At 41.3% G+C, this 20,399-nt stretch overlaps 1 protein-coding gene and 1 long non-coding RNA gene across 12 annotated transcripts in view; one reads left to right on the forward strand and one right to left on the reverse strand.

Annotated features, from left to right (window-relative positions):
* Window positions 1-20,399, forward strand: part of PIP5K1B (phosphatidylinositol-4-phosphate 5-kinase type 1 beta) — a 348,088-nt gene that overhangs the window by 301,927 nt on the left and 25,762 nt on the right. The gene's annotated exons all lie outside the window — the stretch shown is intronic.
* Window positions 13,486-20,399, reverse strand: part of LOC133252674 (uncharacterized) — an 83,975-nt gene continuing 77,061 nt past the window's right edge. For 2 of the 5 annotated variants that reach the window (XR_009738042.1, XR_009738046.1), the window contains exon 7: window positions 13,486-17,236. This is a non-coding gene — a long non-coding RNA (uncharacterized LOC133252674). Of the gene's footprint in view, window positions 17,237-17,339; window positions 17,491-18,893; window positions 18,924-20,399 lie in introns of all 5 variants that reach the window. The other 3 variants (XR_009738043.1, XR_009738044.1, XR_009738045.1) reach the window with 3 other exon arrangements.

The raw sequence follows: 20,399 nt of genomic DNA on the forward strand, positions 1-20,399 counted from the left end.
ATGCAGATAACACCAGCATTATGGCAGAAAGTGAAGATGAACTAAAGAGCCTCTTGATGAATGTGAAAGAGGAGACTGAAAAAGTTGGCTTAAAGCTTAACATTCAGAAAACTAAGATCACGACATCCAGTCCCATCACTTCATGGCAAATAGATAGGGAAACAGTGGCTGACTTTATTTTCTGGGGCTCCAGAATCACTGCAGATGGTGACTGCAGCCATGAAATTAAAAGACACTTACTCCTGGGAAGGAAAGTTATGACCAACCTAGACAGCATATTAAAAAGCAGTTGCCAACAAAGGTCCGTCTAGTCAAAGCTATGGTTTTTCCACTAGTTATGTATAGATGTGAGAGTTGGACTATAAAGAAAGCTGAGCACCGAAGAATTGATGCTTTTGAACTGTGGTGTTGGAGAAGACTCTTGAGAGTCCCTTGGACTGCAAGGAGATCCAACTGGTCCATCCTAAAGGAGATCAGTCCTGGGTGTTCATTGGAAGGACTGATGTTGAAACTGAAACTCCAATACTTTGGCCACCTGATGCGAAGAGCTGACTCATTTAAAAAGACCCTGATACTGGGAAAGATTGGTGGGAGGAGAAGGGGACAACAGAGGATGAGATGGTTGGATGGCATCACCGACTCAATGGACATAAGTTTGAGTAAACTCCGGGAGGCCTGGCATACTGCAGTTCATGGGGTCACAAAGAGTCAGACACGACTGAGCAACTTAACTGACTGAGTCACCATCACAGTGATTTTAGAGCCTAAGCAGAGAAAATCTGTCACTGCTTCCACCTTCTCCCCTTCTATTTGCCGTAAAGTGATGAGATTGTATGCCAAGATCTTAGTTTTTTGAATGTTGAGTTTTAAGCTAGCCTTTTCACCCTCCTCTTTCTCCCCTATCAAGAGGCTCTTTTAGTTCCTCTCTGCTTTCTACCATTCTACCATAGTATCATCTGCATATCTGAGGTTGTTGATGTTTCTCCTGGCAATCTTGATTCCAGCTTATAACTCATCTACCCCAGCATCTCTCATGATGTACTCTGCATATAAGTTAAACCGGGTGACAGTATGCAGCCTTGTCATACTCCTTTCTCAGTTCTGAACTAGTCAGTTGTTCCATATAAGGTTCTAAGTGTTGCTTCTTGACCCTCATACTTCTTGACTCCAGGTTTCTCAGCAGATAGGTAAGGTGGTCTGGTATTCCCATCTCGAGAGTTTTCCACATTTCGTTGTGATCCACACAGTCAAAGGCTTTAGTACAGTCAATGAAACAGAAGTAGCTGTCTTTCTGGAATTCCCTTGATTTCTTTATGATCCAGTGAATGTTGGCAATTTGATATCTGGTTCCTCTGCCTTTTCTAAATCCAGCTCATACATCTGAAAAGTTCTTAATTCAAGTACTGCTGAAGCCTAGCTTGAAGGATTTTGAGAATAACCTTACTAGCATGTGCAACTGTTCGGCAGTTTGAACATTGTTTAGTACTGCCCTTCTTGGGAATTGGGATGAAGATTGACTTTTTCCAGCCCTGTGGCCAGTTCTGCGTTTTCCAAATTTGCTGATACGTTGAGTGTAAAACTTTAACAGTATCATGTTTTCAGATTTTACATAGCTCAGCTGGAATTCCATCACCTCCACTGGCTTCACTGGCAGCAATGCTTCCTGAGGCGCACTTGACTTCACACTCCAGGATGTCTGGCTCTAGGTGGGTGACCACGCCATCGTGGTTATCTGAGTCACTAAGACCTTTTTTGTACAGTTCTTCTGTGTATTCTTGCCGTACACTGTGTATTCTTGTCATACACTTACTTGCCTGCTAAACCTGGCACAATACGTAGCTTCTTGGGGCTTCATTTGCTTCATGTATGAAACTTGATAATACCCACTTTGATGGGTTGGTAAAATTGTAAGTGAGATAATATATGTAAAGCACCAAGTTCAGTGCCTCAATAAGGGGCAAGTATTACTGTTCTCAGGTGTGATGGTTACAGTCTTTGTTTAGTCTCAGGCACAACATGCTTAAAACTACAAACATTTTTAATTGGACAGTTCTGAGAAAAGACCACAGACTCAGAATTTTTAAATTAAGGTTTAGCCATTTTTAAGAACTGCAGTGAGAGACGATAGAACAACACCCCCCAGCCCAGGGGCTGAGACCACCACACCTTGTCTTCTTAATACATTGACATGATATCTTTTGTACCTGGGTATGTCCGACACCTCACACCCTAGCCCTTTCTGGGAATTGCTTGCTGATCTACTGGAAAAAGAGAGCCTTGTTCTCACAAGTAAACAAATTTCAATAGGGAAAACTGAGAATACACATTTGAAAGAAGGTCAAATGTACATTTAGAAACTAGAGGAATCACAGTGTGTGTTTGCAAGAATGACGAGGAGTGTGACATTGAAAATCTGCAAGAAGGGCTTAATAGTTGTTCAAGAGAGTTACATGGAGGATATATTTGTTGCATTTTAAATTCATATGGGTTTTTTAAGCAGTAGGAAATGCTTTTGATTATGGAGGTTGATTTCCTCATTTTTAAAAATTGGCCATTATTTAGCCCAACACTTTTAGTTTAAAAATTAGCAAACTAAGATAAATAGAGGTCACATTACTTAGCATCACTCGAGATAGGCAGTAGCAGAATCAAGACCAGAATCTAGGCCCTTCAACTCTGAATCCACAGACCTTTCCATTGATCTTTTCCATTGATTATAAGGGATGAGGCTGACTTTCTAAAATCATAAACAAATTTAGACGGTGAAGTCTAAATTTGTTTAAGGAGCATTTGTTTTCCCTGAAATTGTTTTTCACTGAAACTCTGTGACATCTAGAATTATAGCCAGGGTTAATTACAGGTTGTCAACAGCAGGCACTGTGCACGTCTTTTAGATGCTTATTCATTAGGTACTTGTAATGGGACAGGACTGAGCTTTGACAATTACTGCTGGTGTTTGGTTGTTCCTGGCAATTGGTAGGAAAGCAGTAGATTGCATCAGGGGATCATCTGAGATCATCTTTTCCACAATGTGAGGGAAAGTGCTGGTAAAACAAAGTAGGTCATTAGTACCAAGATAAACGAACTTTTGTCTATCCAAGCATTATAGATTTTATTCCCTTAATATATATGATTTTTCATTCAAGAAGGTAGTAGACTTTTTTAGTCTGTACTTTTTGAACTGAAAGAAGTGGGCTTGAACTCTTCGAAGTCTAAAGTTGATGTAATTGTGTTTTCAATGTCTGTTGATTAAGAAATTGCATATGGATGCATGGATAGAAATTATTTGGAAATCCCACCAGCCTCTATTGTTCACTGGTAATATTTTGCCAGCAGTCATGGAATCACTATGATTCCAATGGAAGCAGGAACTCTGATAAGCTGTGTCCAAAATATCTCCTAAGATTTTTCTTTAGTGTTTGTCCAGTGGTGTCCTGGAGCCCACTCTTTGTAGCTTTTGAGATTCACTTGTCAAATTTTGGGAGCCAGTTGTTAAGCACAGCCATTTTTAGAAATTAGTTCAGTTCTGTTCAGTCACTCAGTTGTGTCCAACTCTGCAACCCATGGACTGCAGCACACCAGGCCTCCCTGTCCATTACCAACTCCCGAAGTTTACTCAACCTCATGTCCATTGAGTTGGTGATGCCATCCAACCATCTCATCCTCTGTTGTCCCCTTTTCCTCCTGCCCTCAATATTTCCGAGCATCAGGGTCTTTTCAAATGAGTCAGCTCTTCACATCAGGTGGCCAAAGTATTAGCGTTTCAGCTTCAACATCAGTCCTTCTAATGAACACCCAGAACTTATTTCCTTTTGGATGGACTGGTTAGATCTCCTTGCAGTCCAAGGGACTCTCAAGAGTCTTCTCCAACACCACAGTTCAAAAGCATCAATTCTTCAGTGCTCGGCTTTCTTTATAGTCCAACTCTCACATCTTTCTTTATAGTCCAACTCTCACATCCATGCATGGTAATGTATGGATGTCTCTGCTTTTGAATATGCTGTCTGGGTAGTCATAACTTTACCTCCAAGGAGTAAGTGTCTTTTTATTTCATGGCTGCAGTCACCACCTGAAGTGATTTTGGAGCCCCATAATATAAAGTATGGTATGTTAGGCCCATGCCATTTCTGTCCTTTATTGAGCCCATCTTTGCATGAAATGTTCCCTTTGTATCTCTAATTTTCTTCAAGAGATCTCTAGTCTTTCCCATTCTACTGCTTTCCTCGATTTCTTTGCACTGATTGCCGAGGAAGGGTTTCTTATCTTTCCTTGCTATTTTTTGGAACTCTGCATTCAAATGGGTATATCTTTCCTTTTCTCCTTTGCTTTTCACTTCTCTTCTTTTCATAGCTATTTGTAAGACCTCCTCAGACAGCCATTTTGCTTTTTTGCATTTCTTTTTCTTGGGGATGGTCTTGATCCCTATCTCCTGTACAATGTCACGAACCTCCATCCATAGTTCTTCAGGCACTCTATCAGATCACGTCCCTTAAATCTATTTCTCACTTCCACTGTATAATCATAAGGGATTTGATTTAGGTCATACCTGAATGGTCTAGTGGTTTTCCCTACTTTCTTCAATTTAAGTCTGAATTTGGCAATAAGGAGTTCATAATCTGAGCCACAGTCAGCTCCCGGTCTTGTTTTTGCTGACTGTATAGAGCTTCTCCATCTTTGGCTGCAAAGAATATAATCAGTCTGATTTCAGTGTTGTCCATCTGGTGATGTCCATGTGTAGAGTCTTCTATTGTGTTGTTGGAAGAGGGTGTTTGCTATGACCAGTGCGTTCTCTTGGCAGAACTCTTTAGCCTTTGCCCTGCTTCATTCCATATTCCAAGGCCAAATTTGCCTGTTACTCCAGGTGTTTCTTGATTTCCTACTTTGCATTCCAGTCCACTATAATGAAAAGGACATCTTTTTTGGGTGTTAATTCTAGAAGGTCTTGTAGGTCTTCATAGAACCGTTCAACTTCAGCTTCTTCAGCATTACCGGTGGGGGCATAGACTTGGATTACCATGATATTGAATGGTTTGCCTTGGAAATGAACAGAGATCATTCTGTCGTTTTTGAGACTGCATCCAAGTACTGCATTTCAGACTCTCTTGTTGACTATGATGGCTACTCCATTTCTTCTAAGGGATTCTTGACCACAGTAGTAAATTTAATTTAGAAATTAAATTAGACAAATTTACAACTAAATCAAGTTGTATTTTTCAAAAGGTAATACTCAAAAGTGATTCCCTTCTAATTGCTATGTGCCTATTGTTATTTAACCTTAAGGTTGTTTATGCAGGTTGGATCTATGTGGTGGGATGCTAGGTAGTCACCTACAGTGCATTTCATTCCAGCTCCTCATTCAGTGACATCACATTGGTAAACTGAAGTAGATTTATTCCATAGCAGTTTTCAAGCAGTGTAAGTTAGGACTAGATTTTGATTATCTCCTTTTAAACCTTCAAAGTGTGTCATATCTACAACAATTGCATTGTCAATAGCATAAAAAATTGAGGAAGTAGTCTTCCATTATTTGAAAACTGTTTTTCCATTCATCAGAGAAGTAGCTCATATCATTGACAAATGAGTCAACTTCTTACAGATGTCTTTATTTCATTTTTGTCTTATTAATGTAAAGGAAAATACCAACCAACATCATGTTAAAAATACATGGTCATCAGTTGCAGTCACAAAGTAACTATGGATGTAGAAGTTCTACCAAAATCAACAAAAGCATTATGTGACCATCAATTGGTGGAATTTACAGTAAAGACTACTGCATATTTTATTATTATTTTTACAGTCTGTGTTACACATTTTTTGTCAGTAAAGTTTAATATAAACATATATACACACACACTTTTCCCCAAAATTCTAGTTGTTAAACATTTACCAGTACACCATTCCTTATGAAGTCCATAAAAATACATATTAGAATTATCTTTAGTGATCATATTAATAACAGCTAACATGTATTCAACACAAGTGACAGACTTTATAATTTCTGAGACTCGATTCTCAGAAATGGTTTTATTGTTAGAGACAGGGGGACATGAGGAAGTCTATTTAGGCCCCTCCAGCTTTACTGGAGCAGAGGACCTTCCAAGGGCAAGGGGCATAGTAGACACTTGCATATAAATTATTCACGTCAACCGGTGATAAATAAGGAAAGTTATTATATGGATAAAGAATAATTTCAGATGGAATAAATGCCCACGTTGCAGCTAAGTGACACTGGTTAGAAAGGGAAACCACAGGGGGAGAATCAAAGCTTTCAGGTACGTCTTCCTAAATCAACTCACATGTCGTATAACTACATCATCTAAGGAAATGGTAAGTAGTTTGAGAGCATTTTTATTAATAGCCATTGAGAAATTTCATGTTTAATGGGATGTAGACATGCCATATGAAAGATAGGCATTATCCAAAATAACTAGAGCTTAAATCAAACCCCTAAAGTGGATAATATAGACTTCTCCAGTAGGAAGAATAAATTGGAAAGGGTGTAAGTTCAGTGACAGCTTTTAAACATTATTGTTTGCATTTGCAGATTGCAAAGCACATTTACACATAACAAAGAGTCAGGTCTATGAACAGTGTGAAATAATGGGTTACCTTTCTATGATGTTTTGCAAAGTGCCCAATCGTTTATTAGTTGACTTATGTGTGCTTTCTGGAAGGTAGGATTTCTTGTGTGTGACACGTGGTAAATGCCTCATATCTGATTCAGTAAAGTCAGTCATATTCAGAGCCCCTGAACATCAATTAGGTTCAGCCTACACAGCTGGATGCCAACCCTTCCAGGCACTCTCAATACCAGCTGCAGGGCAATGCCAGTGTCAGTCCTTGAAGGTGTGGGTAAGGCCCTTCAGCAGTGACCTACATCCTCCTCATGCTTTGCTAGGCTGCCCAGAATGGGCCATTCTTGTCCAGTCATTCGCAGACACACACCACACCACGTCTGGACTGTACTTCCCACTGCCTTACCATTCTGTTAAGCCAGTTTGGGTTTGTTTTTTCCTTTTTGTTTTCTTTTCTGGGGGATTTTAGTATTTTATGACCATCTGATACATTAATTTGAATGCCGATGACCAATTTCTCTAAAATAGTAGTTTCCCAAGACTTAAATAGGAAATGATACACATCCAATTCATCAAAGTTTTATCATGCTAAATATATTTGGAACTTACATATTTCCTATTTTGCATGGGTGATTACAAATTATTCTCCCCTAGAACTGTTTTTACAGTATATATCTTTAATAAAAATGGCATATATTTAAGGCATACAACATAATAATTTGCTGTACATAGTGAAATGATTACTGTATCAAGCTAATGAATATATTTGTCACTTCACATAGTTACTTTTTGTTTTGTTTTGTTTTTGAGGTTAAAAGTTGGTTTTATTTACTAAAGGTAGGGAGTATGTTTTGCCTCTCTTTGTTTTGGTTAGTTTGATTTGATTTGTTTTTAAGATCTACTCTCTTTGCAACTTTAAGGCATAACAGTTTTGTTGTTGTTCAGTTGCTAAGTTGTATTACACTCTTTGCAACCCCGTGAGCTGCAGCACAACAGGCTTCCCTGTCCTTCATTATCTCCAGTCACCATGCCATCCACCCCATCCCCAGGACTTATTTATCTTATAACTGGAAGAGGTGTGTGTGTGTGTGTGTGTGTGTGTGTGTGGTGAAACAGCAGCTTCCTGGTCCTGTACTTTCTAGTGCCTGGTCATTGGAGAGCCACTGTTGTAACTACCGGGGTGTCCTGACCTTTGATTCTAAAGCACCTAGTTTATTCCTTAACTTACAGGAAGGGGTTCAGTGTATGAAAAGACCGCTGTCAGAAATAATTAAACCTGAGCCATGATTTGAAGTAGAATGAGTCCCAGTTCTCAGAGATGCCAGTACTCTTTTACCTCCCCCATCTCAGCCAGCCACCTCCCATCTTTCACAAACTAGGGCTCTTCTCTCTCCCTAAACTGCTTATGTATCTAACGACTCAAGACAGGGTACTGACCTGTCCGGCAGAGGCCAGTAGTTTCTGTGACATTTTCTGATTATTCAAGTCAGAGCTTATAATTAATTTGGCATTGGCCTGGCCATGTATGAGAAAACTTCCAGTCATTCTGCACCTCGCTGAAGCTAGGAGGCCCACTAAAAATCAATGGTGCTTATGGTTTTCCAATAGCCCTGAACAGTGCTACTTACAGTGTACATCTGTGATGGTAAAGCTGCCTTGTAATATTTTCTCATATTCTTTCCAGTAGCTTCTGCAGACTGGTAGTAATATGGGTTTGGACTAAATGATGCCACTTGCTGACGGTGGTCATTTCCACCCTGTACATGTTTAGCATACTGACACAAGGAGGCCCTGAGTGAAGTCTGATAGCTAAGTCACAAATGCTATCTGAAGATTCCTGGTTAGATAATAAAAGGCTTAACAAATATTTGGTTACTTGCTTTTTAAAAACAGGAAATGTGGTGTTTAGAAAAGAATGGGAATGGTAAATACTCTTTTCAGGTACCCAAATCATAAATTTCCTGAAGGTTGAAGTTACTGGTGGTTCTTCCCAGGTGGCGCTAGTGGTAAAGAACCCACCTGTCAATGCAGGAGGTGTAAGAGACTCGGGTTCGATCCCTGGGTCGGGAAGATCCCCTGGAGGAGGGCATGGCAACCCACTCCAGTATTCTTGCCTGGAGAATTCCATGGACAGAGGAGCCTGGCTGGCTGTGGTCCATGGGGTTGCAAAGAGTCAGACATGACTGAAGCAACTTATCACCAGTAACCTTGCTCTGCTGTGCTATGGGCTAAGGAAAGGGAGAGAAAGCTAGTGAGCCAGCCCCCTGGCCAGGCAGGGTTGTCCTTTAAGCATTTATAACACCTGTACTAGTTTGCTAACACCATATACCATGTGGCTTAAACAACAGAAGTGTGTTTTCTCACCGTGGTGGAGGCCAGGAGCCTGAGATGTTCACAGTGCTGCTTGCTTCTGAGGACCATGGGGATGAATCTGTTTCATGCTTGTCACCTGGCTTCTGGTGACTTCCTGTGAGTCTTTGACATTCCTTAGCTTAAAGAGGCATCACCTGATCTCTGCCTTCATCTTCACATGTCCTTCTCCCTGTGTGCATGTCTGTTCGGATCTCCTCTTATGACCTCATCTTAACTAATTACATCTGCAATTGCCCTTTTCCCAAATAAGGTCACATTCTGAGGTACTGGGGGCAAGGTTGTCAACATACAAATTTTAGAGGGACACAATTTAACCTATAGTATCATCTCTGAATAAGGCTTACTTCTTCTGGATTTGTTTTTTCCAATCCTGATAGGAAGCAAGTGTAAAGAGATTGCAGAATATCTGACTACAGACCCCATCTGTGGAAGTTATGTCATTGAGGTGCAGTGTAGAGGTTAAGGGTGCTGTGGTTGAGAATTATTTGTTCACTTTATCTTAAACCCTTAGTGGTTCCATTAGCTTATACAGCATGGGCATCTCCATTTCTGCATACTGTATTCCTGATAGACTGCTGTGACCTCAGGCTTGGTTTTCTGGGGAAGTTGAACGAGGGCCAACTAGGCTAAGGATCAAAGCTTTTGAAAGTTGGAAGGACCTCACCAAGTTCAAAGCCCTGAGTTTTACAGAGGAGGAAACTGGGACTCCGGGCGGCTTAACAGCTTACCCAAAGAGAGCACACACCACACTTATTGCTGAGTTAGTACTGGAATTCATCTGCCCTGCCTCCTGTTCTAGCTTATTCTTCCACATTCCATGGAGGCCATAAGTCTCAGTTCCTGCTACCTTTGTGGTGTGTTTCTCTAGCTAGAGAGCACTGTTCAGTGCAAGCCACTTCTCTATGGGTTTTTGTGGACTACTCATATTAGAGTCTTTTTTATCCCCCTAAGCCTTCCTTCTGTATGTGTTAGTGGCTTAGTCATGTCTGACTCTTTGGATCCCATGGATTGTAGCCCTCCAGGCTCCTCTGTCCATGGGATTCTCCAGGTAAGAATACTGGAGTGGGTTGCCAATTCCTTCTCCAGGGGATCTTCCCAACCCAGGGATTGAACCTGGATCTCCACATTGCAGGCAGATTCTTTACCATCTGAGCCACCAAGGAAGCCCTAAGCCTTACCTCTGGGACCTACTTAACTGTATTATCTCTCAACTTCATAGAAAAGAGCTCTGGGGAGAGAACCAAATCTAGTTTTAGACTCTACCAAATATGAACAGGAAAAGACGTCTTACAAGAATAGAAACTGTTCAGTTTTATGAAGTCCACTAGAAATTACTTTGTCAAGGTTTTTCATTTTTTGTTGTTTTGACTGGGGATTTTTTTGCATTTTTGATAATGACACATATAAGTCATTTTCTTTTTAATATTTATCATCTCACCAACTTTCTTGAAAGCTCCTTAAGTCAGTTGATTCAGCCATGTGTGAACTGTTTACCAACTTTTCACTTTTAGCACAGTAAGTGGGTGAAGTCAGCACTTGGTGTACGTTTGAATGGATGATTTATAGTTTTGTGAATAGAAAAGCAGATAGCTTTTTGATGTGGACAGTTTACTGTTGAAATATGATTTGTATATAGCAAAATGCACAGATCTTAAGTATGCAGTTCCACAAATTTTGACAAATGTGTATGTTGCAGTAACCATCACCCAGATCTAGATTAAGAATATTCCTGTCCTACCAGAAGTTCCCTTCTGCCCCTTCCTGGTCATGACCACCCAAGGTCAAGGCAACATTCCCCTTTGTTTTATTCTAGAAGCTTACTGGTGTTAGCCTTCACATTTATTTTTATTTTTGGCTGTGCTGAGTCTTCATTGCTGTGCGAGTTTTTCTCTAGTTGTGTCAAACACTGGCTACTCTCCAGCTGTGGTTTATTGGCTTCTTCTTATGTGGCTTCCCTTGTCGAGGAGCACAGGCTTCAGTAGTTACGGCACGTGGACTCCGTAGTTGTGGCCCATGGGCTTAGTTGTCCCATGCAGCATGTGGAATCTTCCTGGATCAGGGATCAAACCTGTCTCCTACACTGGCAGGCAGATTCTTGACCACTGAGCCACCAGGGAAGCATTAGCTTTCACATTTTGTCTGTGGTCCATCTCAAATTAATTTCTGTGTATAAGGTATCCAGGGGCTTCCCCAGTAGCGAAGTGGTAAAAAAAAAAAAAAAAAAAAAAATCCACCTGCAGTGCAGGAGACGTGGGTGCGATCCCTGGGTTCGGAAGATGCCCTGTAGGAGGGCATGACTACCCACTCCAGAATTCTTACCTGGAGAACCCCATGGACACAGGAGCCTGGTGGGCTACAGTCCATGGGGTTGCAAAGAGCTGGACATGACTGAAGTGACTGAGCCCATGGGGGGCGGGTATCAAAAATTCTTTTTGCTCTTCTTTCATATCTATCCTGCCTCTCAAGTCAGATAATCGAGACTGATTTATGATAATAGATTTGTCATTTGGAAACAGATTTATATATCTCTTTTATAACTGAATCATTATTGCTGGGGATAGCTTAGGAGCGCAGCAAAGGACTAATTCTCCTCAGTGCTTAGACAGCATGTATAGGATACAGCATAGCTCCCCAATCAGGCCTGGTTCAAATCCAGTACCACCATTTATTAACTGTGGTTAGACACGTTAGCCTTAAAACTCACATGTACAAAATAACTAGGATAAGACCCAGCCTAACAGGGTGATCTCTGATGATTAAATGAAATAATATCTGAGGAGGACTGCTAGCTTTAAAATGTATGTGGGAGGATGTTGAAAAGAAAAATAAAATCTCCTAGAGATAGATGGTGGAAAAGTTCCTTGAACTTGGATGGGGGTTCTTTCTTGAAAGCGTTCTCCCTCCAGCCACCACCCACAGATGCACACGCTTTCCCCAAAGGGAGGGCCCTGCTTCCTTCCTCTGCCTGCCTCTGAGGCTGCTGGTGGCAGGAGCTCAGTTGCTTTAGCTCTCTCAGCAGCTGTGGCTTCCTGTCCCCAGAACTAATAGCCCTGGCAGCACGCTGTTTGCTGCTCTCTTCCCCTGCCAGTTCAAAGAGCAGCTTTCTGCACCGGGTCTCCAGCGGTCTTTGTGCCTCGGGCGACACTTAATGCAGGGAGAGAGTGGGGTTAAACCCCAGCACTAGACCCATAGGTAGCTGTCATTCGATTCCAGAGAGAGAGCCTGCCACTCTGCTTGCCTTCATTAGATACAAGCAGCCTCCCTGTCTAAAAATAGCCAAAGTGGGAGAGCGTGGAAGAGCAGCAGCCATGCTCATGGCTGAAAAGGAGAAAAGACAGAAAGCAGCAGATCCTGCTGAAAGCCTGGCAGGGTAGGTTAGGAAGGTGGGTGGTGGTCTGTATGCAGTAGCCATGGCCAAGGGCTTCCCAGTGCTCTGGGTTCACACCAGGGGTCTTGCAGATGTGCCTATACAATCAACCCAGGAGCTCGTGTGAAGGAGACGCTCATCCTGGCAAGGGCATGAGATTTGCTGCAGGCTGACACTCTCCTGGCTGTAGCTGGGAACCCCTGTGCCAGGGCTTCAGAACTCTATACCCTGGAGCAGCCTCCACCCCTGAGCCACGCGAGCCAGAGTGAGCTTTTCTAAGACACACACGTGACCTTGGCTTGACCATCACATCAGAAGTGCCTGAGTCCTGCAGGGAGGGACCTGCTCATAAGCACATGTGTCTCTAGGACTGAACAAGTATTTGTAGCCTTTACATGAGACTAGGCTGTACTTGTGGGTTTTCTCTGCGAGGAGAACTTTCCTGTCCACGTTTCTTATCATCAGTCAGTATTCCGGTAGGTAGCTAAACTTAGACTAGCAGAAAAAGACTTCTTCCCCAAGTGTTACGATAAAGCCAAACTCCTCAGAAACACCTACCGTCCGCCAGGAAACAAGCAGAGTCCCAGAGGTAGAAGTCATAGTGACACCCTGGGTCGTTTAGACAGAAGAGCATTACCCTCTGTTGGCCTTTCTCTCACTTGCAGGGTCTGACTTGGTCCTCTTGATTGATGGCCCTGGGAGGTGGGCTTGGTGGGGACTGCATTCTCACTTGAAGAGGAGGAACTGGGAGCTCAGGGTCATGCTTGCCCAGTATTGTAACTAATAATCAAAGAAGCAGGGCTTGTATTCAGGCCTCCACCCTTAGTCCAGATGCTCCCTAGCTTTACCCCCATGGTACTCAGTCCATTTCTAAAGGGCAAAAACCTCCAAACATGAAGCACCCTAAACATGGTATAAATTTAAGCAAAGATTTTAAAAGACTCCATTTAACCTTGATGTTGGAAACATGTTTCTTCGCATGGCCCAGCAATCATGATTTTGAATCTAGAGAGGAAAATGTAAACCTAACTCAGTGTTGCCTAGGCATTAACAAGATTTTCAATAGTCATAATAATAAACTGTATGGAGCGATTTTCTATTTTTAGAATCAATCCATGGACAAAGCACAGAAAAATTGGTTATAGCTATAAGAATAAAGGAATTTAAATATTAATAGCTATGACAAAGTGGGAAGACAAGGACAAAGATTAAATAATGTGGGAAATTAAAGATATATGGTATATGGTTGATGGAATAGAAAAGGTTATTAAGTATATGATTTACAGTTACACAATAAATAAAATATAAATAGCAAATGTTGGGAGGAAGTGCAAAGTAGGAGGAGGCAAACATCCTTTGTATTGAATCAATAGATGCTGCCTTGAGTTGATAATATATTTTATTCCCTGATTCATCAAAAGATATGAAGGAAACCACCAGAAGGGCTAAAAAGAGAAATAGTGAAAGGCACTGCCCTTGGGGAGATGACTGGGGTACAGGCGGGAGCAGGAGGTTGTTTATTTTATCATTAGTCATCTCTATCATATGATATATTATGTTATTACTTTGACAAAAAAGGCAGTGAGGGGATAACTTTTGAAAGACAAAAACTGTGCTTTGTACCATATGTTCTCTGAGCAAGTGCCCCCGTGAGAATCAGCTATAAAACACTCATTAGGTCTGCAAACAGAAATCAGAGTGTTCCAGGCTATAAAATTACCTATTCCTGTTTTCAGCAGTCCAGCCAGGCTAATGTTCTCCAGTGAAGCCAAACTAATGTTGCTGGTAAAAGAAAGGAACATTTTTGTAAATGACAGAGAGGCCTGAGCGGCATCAGAGAGCCACTAATGTCAGCTCCCAGAGGGAGCTAGGAGGACATAAAATTCCCCCTCCTTATCCTGCTTAACCTGTGACAAGTTTGTGACGTGTGCAGAGACCAGAGCAGCTGAAGAATGTTGGCAGCGCCTCTGCTTTTACGAGGGAGGAAGAAAACTAGATAGATTAACAGTTTCCTGAGTACCTTGCTGCAAATTAGGTGCAATTAGCCCTCAGACCATCTAAATTGAGGGAACTGTGGCAAAACTTGATGGTGCAGAACCCAGGCAGCCAGCCAGACTCAAACCTGTTCACATAAAATTGCTTCTAGAAAATGGATCTTCCCAAGCTGCGAGGCTGAAAAATGGCAGGCCTTCTGAGTAGATTGTTCAGTTTTGAAGGCACTCCTCCCAAGAGAAAGTGACCCCTGAAATGGAATCTGGAAAACTCAGCCTGGGACATTAGAAACCAATTCCAAACAGGCTTGTGCCCAAGAAGTCAACAGTAAAGTAAGGAAACCGAGCAATAGCAAGACTATTACCAGTGTCAGAACTGGAGAGAAACAAACATGAAATCGATCAGTGACATAAACATTTAAGTGAAAATCCCTTTTAGAACATATTTTACCTTTCTACTTGGGGCATCTTCAAGGGAAGAGGAATTTGCTGTAGGCTGCGGATGCGTTTATTTACATTGGATGGTTTATTCTTGCATTATCTCCCTACTCTTTTATGGATTGTACTTCATTAATTTTTTAAGTAGCAATGGACAAACACATCCACATTCGAATATAAAGATTCTTAAAGCCCAGATAATACTTTATGTCCTTGTGTGAATTCATGTATAACCTTTACTAACCTCTTTGCTAAAAACAGCAGCAGAATGTTAAAATGAAGTATTTTGATTATCAGTTTCAGCAGAAACCCAAAACAAAAGCAAGGTGTGAGACTGCAGGACATGCAAAGGAAGTGGTCAGAAACCATTTAGCTGACTACCTACAGTCTTTGAGCAAAGTTAGAGAAGCCAGGAAGAGCTGGCAGTTTGAATGTGATCTTTAGAGCTCTAAGGGAGTCGGGGTGCCTGTGCCTGTCCCTACCCAGGGAAAGGGGCTTCAGTGAGGCTTCAGAGACCTTGATAGTGCCTCATGGGACATAGGGGACCTGGATGTGTCCCCTGGTTTCTGACTCATGCCTAAGGCCCTGAAAACTCCAGAGCAGAGCAGGGAAACTGTGCTGCTTGGGAATGGTCTGTGCTGCTCACTCACCTCTCTCTCTCCTTATTTTTCTCCTTAGTGCTTTTGACCAACATACTATATATTTTAAGTATTTTCCTCTCATTACCTGTTTTCCTCAATGCTGTGTAAGTTCCATGAGTCAGAGATCTCTGTTTAATCTCTACTGCATCCTGGCGCCTAGAATACAATGTGCAAAAATGGGTATTTGTGTTGGGCGTTTGCTGTTACTCCAGTAATCCTGCATGTTCAGTGTTGTTGTTCTCGTTTTACATATAGGAACCTGGAGTTTCCAGTAACTGGAGGGGTTAAGAAACACATCCAGTATTGCATATACAGCTAAGAGGAAAAGCCAGAATTCAAAGCAAAGATGGTGAAAGTGAAAGTCGCTCAGTCGTGTCTGACTCTGCGACGCAGAATTCTCCAGGCCAGAATACTGGAGTGGGTAGCCTTTCCCTTCTCCAGGGGATCTCCCCAACCCAGGGATCGAACCCAGGTCTCCTGCATTGCAGGCAGATATTTTCCCAGCTGAGCCATGCCTGTAATGCCTTATCAGCTGAGGTATCTGTTTCCCTGAAGTGTATTCTCATCCTTTCTTGGGCAGCAGATAGGACCTAATCTAAGATTTTTAGGGAAGCAAAATGCCAGTTCTATACTTGGATATCACTCAGTACATACTGAATAATGAAGATAACAAATATTTTTTAAAAGATTAATTGGTTACATAGCTTTTGCTATTTAATGTCAGATTATTCCAAGAGCATTTAATGCGACTTTATAAATGCCCAATTGTTTACACAGGGCTAAATGTTTACATGTCCTTTTTAAGTGTTAAAACATTAGAAGCTTATATACCTCTATTCTTGTTAACTATCAGATATTCATTTTTAATATGTTACTTTTTAAAAATTGTGGTAACATACCCATAACACAAAACTTACCATCTTAACCATTTTTAAGTGAACAGTTCAACATTCAAAGTACATTCACATTGTTGTGCAACCAGTCTCCAGAACTTTTTCATCTTGAAAACATGAAACTCTTTGCCCACTAAACAACTCCCCATTTCCCCCTCCCTTCAGCCCCTGGCAACCTCCCTTCTACGTTCTTCTTTGAATTTGACTACTTACATGAGGAAGTCGGTGAAATTATACCATCTGTTGGCTACTGTGAATAAGGCTGCTGTGAAATTGATGTATTAATTTTAGGGCTGCCATAACAAAGTACCACAGACTTAAGTGGCTTAAACAACAGAAATTTATTTTCTCACAGTTCTAGAGGCTAGAGGTCCAAGATCAAGGTGTTACCAAGGTTGGTTTTCTCTGAGGCGGCTCTCCTTGGCTTGTAGATGGCCATCTTCTTCCTCTTCACATGGTCTTTCCTCTGTGTATCCAAGTCCTAATCTCCTCCCCCTCTTCTCATAAGGACACAAATCATATTGAATTAGAGCCATCCCAATTATGTCACTTAACCTTAATTATACCTCTTTAAGGAGCCTATCTCCAAATACCAACACATACTAAAGTACTGGGGTTAGGACTTAAAGATATAAATGGAGGCTGGAGGGAAGCCCACAGTTCAGCCCATAACACTGAGGGAACAAATATCTGAGACCCTGTTTTCCATTCTTTGGGATATATATGAGATAGCTGGCTCGAGTGGTAATTCTATTTTAACTTTTTTGAGAAAGATAAATATGTTGCTTTGTACAGCATATTTTGCCTACTTACTTTTCCTCAAACCTCTCTGGCCATAACTCTTCTCAAACAAAAGATCTCCACAGCTCACATCAAGCATCAAATCTGCATTTGTTTTTGCTGGCTTATGGGATGATCCTCACGCTTCTAGGCACATTGGTCTCAGCTCCCTCAATTTCTGCAGTAACAAATTTATAAAATTTCATCAGGGGTGACCATAGAAAAGGTGTTTAATTGGAAAACAAAGTTCATATTCTAGCTCTATTCAACTCTAGTGTGACCTTGAGCAAGTTACACTGCCTCTCAAGCCTCAGCTTCTTCATACAGTGCAGTGAGGATGTTGGGCTGACATGCACACAGAGGGACCAGGCAGAGATGATGCCAATGGCGAGAACAGGCCCGGTGTGTGACGCAGAAGCAGCAGTAGGGACCCTGGAACAATGGAGAGGACGTGCCTCAGCCTCATCGCTACTCACAAATGTGGGCTTGGAGTTGCCTGCCCATCTCATTTCTCATTAGAATCTGTGGAAGACTGGATTTTATAGGAATTTCCTGTTACTTAATTTAGCAATCATTCAAATTTTTAAAAAAATCTCTTTGGGCCCAAAACATACTTCTCGCAGCCGGCCTGGGTCCGTGGGCCAGCAGTTTGCATTTTCTAGGCAGACCATCCTCCAGGATAGAGGCCCCCTTACCTCTGCTCCTGCACCAGCAGCGCTGGCCCTGGGACTCTGCAGATGGTCCCCAGCTTCCCCAGCCTGCAGCATAGCATCTCTCCACCATTCTGTATGAGTTCCTTTATGACCAGCTTTTTTTCACTTACCAGGATCCACCTGTATTGCTGCATAGATAATACTTTACTATATTTATTGCCAAATAATATTGCATTGTATGAAGTACTTATCCATGCATCAACTGGTGGCCTTCTAGGTTATTTCCACTTGTTGGCTGTTATGAGTAATGCTGCTGTGTCCGTTCATGGGCAGTTCTTTGTGTGGGCATATATTTTTCCATTTTCCTTACATATATATCAAGGAGTGGAATTGCTGAGCTGTATGGTTTTGAAGATTCACCAAAATGTTTTCCAAACTAGCTTCATCATTTTACATGCCTATCAGCAAAGTAGGAGGGCTCTAGTTTTTCCATATCATCTCTCTTTTTTATTATAGCCATCCTAGTAGCTGTGAAGTGGTGGTATCTCATTGTGCTTTTGATTTGCATTTTCCTAATGACTAATTACGTTGAGCATCTTGACATGCATTTATTGGCCACTTGTGTATCTTCTTTGGAGAAATGTCTATTCATATCCTATGACCATTTTTGATTGCGTTGTCTTTTTACTGTTGTACTACAAGAGTTTTTTATATACTCTGGATATCTCATTTTTGTCCCTCAAATTTAAGGATGCTCAGAATATTCTTCTTACTAAGATAGGATATTATTCTAACATGTGCAAAACAGGGTAAATTAACAGAAGGTCTTTTCTTTTAATATGCTTGAAGGATGTTATTAAATTTGACCATATGGTATTAAGGAAATATAGTACTTTCTCTGTAATCTATTATATTTTAGCTAAAATAGCTGCAGAAGGAAATGGCAACCCATCCAGTATTCTTGCTGGGAAAATCCCATAGACAGAGGAATCTGGTGAGCTACAGTCCATAGGGTTGCAAAGAGTCAGACACAACTGAGCAACTGACCATAAGCTGATAAATGTACCTGTTAAACCCCAAAGAAAACGAATTGTTTTTCTATTTGTATTTGGTTTTAACCATGCTAGTGACTCATTCATAGTTTCCAAAAGTAAAACAAATATTAGGTTTAAAAATACTTACAAAAAGGATTTACTCCTAGGGAGGTGAACTCTGAATCACAGAAGGACCAAAAAAAAAAGGAGGAGGATTACTTTTTGCTATATTTTATACTACAGGTGGTATGCTATTAAAAAATTAAATTTTAAAAAGAAAAAGCACTTCTAGAATATCTTGGTTATACCCCTAATCTTAGGATGGAAATAATTTGAAATCATGACCAAAAACTCAAGCAAGATGAGAGAAGCTTAGATTTGAACCTCATCAAGTAAATTATGGTTACAAAATAACCCAGAAGCCAGTAGAGATTTTTGAATTGTATTAAATGTGAACTATACATATTTTGCAACCCCTTTGTTTCCTGCTTTGATGTTTAAGTAGATAAAGCATTCATCTTTCTCATAAGGCTTAACCAGGCAGGACTGCTCCCTACCCATGGGATTAGTGAGTGGCATCTTAGCAGTCAAAAGGCAAAAGCCAATTAAAGCCCATTACAGCATCCTTGCTCTTGATCCAGAAAATAACCTGAGCAACATTCATTATCATGCAGGGCCTCTCCAAACAGCATCCCTTGAAACCTGATGGTTTATTTAACCCAAAAATCTGTAAAGGTTTACAATATAAAGTCCACAGCTCAGTGGAGAGAAGCCACATTCACCTTGATCTTTAAAAATCAATCAAAACACACAGTTTCCCACCTCGTATAACCCATCTTGGGTTTTTGAAAAGCAAGAGGACTTTTTTTTCCCTGTGTCTAGAATTTAAAGAGAAATTATATCAAGCCAAAGTGAAGTGGCTTTCATCCCTGAGTTTCCAAATTCTCAAATATCACCAAATGGAAAACCTATGGGAGATTCCCTGCTTCCCTTTCCTCTTACTACTAGTCTGGATTCTCACAATTTTGTGTTATGTGTTCTACAAATGAACCTGATTTCCATAAGATCCATATAATTCTTTTGAGAAATTTTTTTAATACTGAAGAGCTCAGAACTTCTATTTCATGTATCTTCAATTAATAGGTATGTACAGAAGTAGAATATGTGTCGTGCGCAGAAGATGGAGGACTGAGGGGTATAATGTCCTCAGTAAGTCACCTATCTATCTGGGAAGCTCAGACAAGAAGCCCAGGGGGTGACTTTAGGTGGGAGTTTTCAATGGAGTGAGCTGAGAGCTCAGCCCCCGGGGGTGATGGGTCCTGGTGATGGGGAGGTGAGTGGGGAGGCCAGACTTCTCCTCTCCTGCTCTCAGCCCTGGTGCCCAGGCAAAGCCCCAGCCAGGTCTGTCCCACGTGGCTGCCAGCCAGCCCCCTAGCCCACCCTCTTCTAACACCAACATCAGACTCTTCCACCATTGTGTGTAGATATTTTGTTCCTGAAAACCACATGGAAAATCTCCACAGGTTACAAATATAACTAACTTTTATTTCAGTAGGGGGGAAGACTGTACATTCCTGAGCTACTCAATTCCCAATTTAAACATTGTCAATGTTAGCTGTAGGCCATGGGGTCGCAAAGAGTCAGACGCGACTGA

This window comes from Bos javanicus, chromosome 8, assembly GCF_032452875.1.
Source record: "Bos javanicus breed banteng chromosome 8, ARS-OSU_banteng_1.0, whole genome shotgun sequence".
Lineage (NCBI taxonomy): Eukaryota > Metazoa > Chordata > Mammalia > Artiodactyla > Bovidae > Bos > Bos javanicus.